This window comes from Berghia stephanieae, chromosome 10 (genome assembly GCF_034508935.2).
Source record: "Berghia stephanieae isolate SIO BIC M18660-M18661 chromosome 10, UCSD_Bste_1.3, whole genome shotgun sequence".
Classification (NCBI taxonomy): Eukaryota; Metazoa; Mollusca; class Gastropoda; order Nudibranchia; family Aeolidiidae; genus Berghia; species Berghia stephanieae.
Genome location: NC_088369.1, coordinates 43,058,394 through 43,063,470, shown reverse-complemented (window position 1 = coordinate 43,063,470; position 5,077 = coordinate 43,058,394). Strand labels below are relative to the sequence as shown.

The window sequence follows — 5,077 nt, the reverse complement described above, 5'->3', positions numbered from 1 at the left end:
AACACCCTATGGTCTTTATTAAGACATATAACTAACCCTTATAGTAAAAAAATACTCTAACCTCGAGCTGATCCTAATAGAAAAAATACCCCTAGGACTGCTTTGCACTACTTTTCGATACTTCAACGACAAAGTTGTGGCGGAGAACAAAAACAACTGTCATATGTGACCTTTCGCCTCAAAACGGTATTAAGTCGGGATGGTTAATATATTGAAAATTGAATTTATAGCCAGAAATATCAGACTTGCGTTGAGTTTGTATGCCAACAATTTATACTTTTGACAAGTTTAATAATTAATTCCGCTTTTAAGCATATGGTTCGTTCCGACATAATACCGTTTTGAGACGATGGGTCACATATTATTAGGACATTTAAAACTTTCACTAATCAATCAATGTTTGTTCTAGAGTTATTAAAATGTTACTATCTCTCTCTCTCTCTCTCTCTCTCTCTCTCTCTCTCTCTCTCTCTCTGTGGCATATCACTTGGACGTAGCCTCCCACACAGTCCTTCGGAAGAAGTCTCTGTCTTGTGCCCATCTGCCACATTCCGTCACGCCGTTGTTGAGCCATTCCTGTATATCCTGTTGCCATCTTCTTTGTGGTCTTCCTCTGCCTCTTTTGCCCTCCGCCATGTCCTCTAGTACATCTCTCTCTAGTGTGTCGAGTCTTTTCAGGTGCCCAAAGTAATTGACTTTCAGCTTTTTTATCTTACTCATTAGCAGGGACTTTTTTAGTCCGAGTGTTTTCATGATGTTTGCATTGCTTTCTTTGTTTGTCCACGGGATGCGTAAGATTTTTCTATAGCATTTCATTTCGAAGGCGGTTATTCTCTTTTCTGATTCTTTGGTTATAGACCATGTCTCGCATCCATATATTGCAGTGGGAATAATACAGAATGTTAGGATCTTCATTTTCAGTCTGACTTCCTCGCTCTTGTTACTATACATTGACAAATTGATAGAAATTAAACGCCGGACAAAAGATCGACGATGAAAATACAAATTGAAAGAGATGCTAGCACGAGGAGCTTACGGAAGTCCTCGGGGGGGGGGGGGGGGGGGGGTGGTGATGGTGGGAGACCTTTCTTAAGCTCCTCGTGCTTGCATTAACTTCTTTAAATTTGTATTTTCACCGTGGATCTTTTGTCATGAGTTTATTTATTCAATTTGTCAATTTATAGTAGCGTTTTAAAAACTCTAGAACAAACCTTGATAGATTAGTGAAAGTTAAAACTTTCCTAATACGACCATTGTTTTGGTTTTCCGTCGCCATTTTGTTTTGTGAAGTATTGAAAGCATTCCTAGGTTGTTGTTTTTTCTATTAGGGTTAGCTCGAGGTCGGAGGATTGTTTTCTATTAGGGTTAGTCATAAGTCTTAGTAAATGTGATAGGGTGTTTGTTTTTTTCTATTAGGGTTAGTTAAAGGTACTAAGTTTTATTTTTTCTTAACCCTTTCCTTACCACCCATAGGAAAATCGTCACATTCGTTACAATGCAACCGACAATTTTCTCATTCTGGTTTCTCTTGTACGTCACAAAATGTATAGAAATTCTTTGATTGCAGCTATAAATACTAAACACTGTGTTGTAGTAAAGCTCATTTTGCTGAACAAAATCCTGTATAGATTGCCCTTGTTACTTTGTTGTTTCAGTAAGAAAAGTCTATTTTTGTGCTGGGTTGGTGTGAATTGTTGGGGAAAATTCTAAAAATAGCTGGTAAGCAGAGGGTTAAGGTTAGTTGCGGGAATATTTGAGTTGTTTCCCTTAGCGCTAGATACGAGCTTTCGGAAGGTCTCCCGGGTGAAGGTGGTGGTGGTGATGGTGGTAAAGTAGTAAAGGTGAAGTTATTTTTGACCCTTCGTCTCAAAACGGTATTATGTCGGGTTGGTTAAGATGTTGAAAATTGAATTTATAGCCAGAAATATCAGACTTGTGTTGAGTTTGTATGTTTTATTGAGGAGAATGGATACCATATTTTAGGGTGCTAATGCCAACAATTTATATTTTTGACAAGTTTAACATTTAATTCAGATTTTAAGCATCTGGTTCGTTCCGACATAATACCGTTTTGAGGCGATGGGTCACATTTTTGAGACTGCACCATTCTACTATGAAAGCAAAAATGCAACAGTTTTGTCGTATGTAACCTTACCTGATTTCAAATCCTATTTTTCTACAGATTACAATTTCGCATCAATTCCGGATTAGCAGTCGTCCCAGAGAATTTTAATTAGTTACCATAAATATAAAACAGATCCCTTGTCTAACTTAAAGAGGTGTAGCTAGTTTTGAAAACAATTTTTGATCCATTGTTTATCTCTTTGTGATATTTTGATTATGATGTATAAGTTTCCCCCTCACTATTTTGACCATATCTCAAAAACTCTAAGTGCAACTATCATAAAACCTATACGAATGTTGATTGTTTTTGTGCAAAGAATCCAATGAAACAATTTTCAGAATGATTTGACAACTTTGAAAATTTAGCTAGATTACCTAATTAATCTCACGACAAGCTTCACAAGGATGATTCCTAAACTGTTCAATATGTGTTATACTTCCAACCCTTGATCCACCTACGAAGCTACCGCTTAAAATTTTATACGGGTTCATTATTCAATATCTTTAAAACCCAATACCAAATACCTACAACTCAACACTAAACCCCTAAAAAAATCCCTAAAATCTAAATCCTAACTCCCCTTGTCTGTTTCACTCAATCACAACATAAAAGCTAAGTGAATTTAGAATTCAACTTCCGTTCAATACACGTAATTCAAATGGTGGTATGTTTTGAACACACAATCTAGTCAAACACATCCGCTTGCTTCACTGCCTAAATGTTTTGAGAAGTGTAATGGAGAAGGAAGAATATTGATCGATACCATCAGAAAGAGGCAGTTGCGGTTTCTGGGACATGTGTGGAGAAGAGACGGAATAGAAAAGTTGGTAACATCTGGGATGATCGAAGGAAAGAGAGCTAGAGGAAAACAAAGAATGGCTTATTTAAATAGCCTAAGAATGGCCAAATGTGACTTAAAAAGCAACACAGATTTCATGCGCACCGCAGAGGATCGTGATTCGTGGAGACAGCTGACCGACAACGTACTCAAGAGCACAAGCCACGATGGATGATGATGGATGTAATATAAAAAGGTTTTGATTCATTCATAAGTTGTGGCTTGAGTTTTACTGCCAGGATGACCTTCCTGAGCAAACACTCCCCATTTATCTGGGCTTGTGACCGGCGCCTCACAAGGTGATGGATTGCACAGTAACCATCTTTAACTTATAGCCTCACACTGTAGCCATCGTTATAGCCTGACACTGAAACCCAAAAATACTGGCAGTTTGACGTCATTATTTGGTTTTTTGCACCGCCTTGTGAGTTGTCGTTAGTAGAGCTCATGGAGACAAGCTGTTTCACGATTGGTCTTCTGTTGTGGCAAAAGACTGGCATTTTGACGTCATTTTTGGTCAGTGTCAGGCCATAACTTTACGAAGGCCACGGTTGAACCCCATAAATAGGCAAGAAAAAGAAGTTGAGGTGGCAGAAATGAGGATGTTGAGATGGTCACTTGGCTGGACAAGAAAGGATAAAGTGAGAAATGAACGAATTCGAAGGTTGACTGAAGTGAAGAATGTATCAATATAGATGAGAGAAGATAGATTGAAATGGTTCGGACATGTAAAGAGACGAGAGAGGGAGTACGTGGGAAGGCTCTTTACTCACATTCTCTCACCGTACTCGTGTGTAAAATGAGTACCTGGCCGTTAACAGCGTTGTCTCTGTCCAAAAAAATTGTAATATCGTCTAACAGGTGTCATGTCCCATCCTACATGTTAAATGTTGTTGTTGGCCAGGGACCCAATGTAAAGCGCTTTGAGCACGTTTAGTAAGTGGATATTGCACTATATAAAAGCTCAATTAAAAGAAAGATTTACTCGGGTTAATCTGTCAGCCTTTGTCCCTTCACATGTCCTTTTGTGTTGAACTTTGCGATAATAGAATGGCAGGTAGATTTACATTGAAAAGCTTTGCAACATTAGTTACTGGCCGTTTAGCATGAATATGGCCAGGGAGACGGGCTCTCTCTCTCTCTCTCTCTCTCTCTCTCTCTCTCTCTATCTATCTATCTATCTATCTATCTATCTATCTATCTCGTCATCTCTCTCGCTCTCTCTCTCTCTCTATTCTCTCTCTCTCGATCTCTCCCTCTCTCTCTCTCTCTCTCTCTCTCTCTCTCTCTCTCTCTCTCTCTCTCTCTCTCTTCGAATCCCAGTTTTGGAATTTTTTCGCGAGTAAAAGAATTAAAAGTAAAGTAATGACAAATAATTTCACGAAGATCATTTTTTGTTTGTTTAAAAAAACAGGTGACTCGTAAACAACTATATCACACGACACCGCAATGTTCAGTCCACGCCGTTGGTGCGAAGGGGTTCACCTTCGAGGATTGAAGAACTTGAGTATGCACAATAAATAGGCTTCAATAGTCTGATGTCACGTCCGCCCATCAACGAGCATCTTGGTTCTAAACAAAGAAAATCTGTACTTATTATTCTTCATGCTGGCTAGAACTTTTTCACATGTCATGTGATCAGAATGTATAAAAGTCGAAACATGATCAGATTTGTAATGCTTTTCTCCTCTGGATACACTTTTATGCTCGTCCGAGAAGCATTTCATAAGGGCGTCCGCCATTGTTCCGATAGTTTAGAACCAGCTACTAAGTTACTATGCGTCAAAATGCCAGTCTTTTGCCACAAAAGAAAAAAAATCGTGAGTTGTATTCAATAGTTCACCCAATGGGACCACTTGTTTCCATGAGCTCTACTAACGACAACTCACTAAGCGGTGCAAAAACCAAATAATGACATCAAACTGCCAGTCCTTTTGGATTTCAGTATCAGGCTATATTTAACGATGGCTACGCTAGAACCCTCCAGGACTGGTAGTTTGACGTCATTTTTTAGGTGAAGAAGAATGAAGAATACGTAATTTCTATAGCACCCCTTTTCACAAAAAGTGCTAGGAAGCGCACATGCAATCCTATTTATATATCATTCAATAAAA

General features: G+C 38.6%; 1 protein-coding gene across 1 annotated transcript in view; it reads right to left on the bottom strand.

The window, feature by feature from the left end:
- LOC144980672 (uncharacterized) overlaps nucleotides 1–2,721 on the bottom strand; it is a 34,461-nt gene extending 31,740 nt beyond the window's left edge. Inside the window, exon 1 of the mRNA XM_078928351.1 lies at nucleotides 2,156–2,721. The gene's annotated coding sequence lies outside the window, so the exon portion shown is untranslated. The remainder of the gene's footprint in view (nucleotides 1–2,155) is intronic.
- Nucleotides 2,722–5,077: the final 2,356 nt, after the last annotated feature.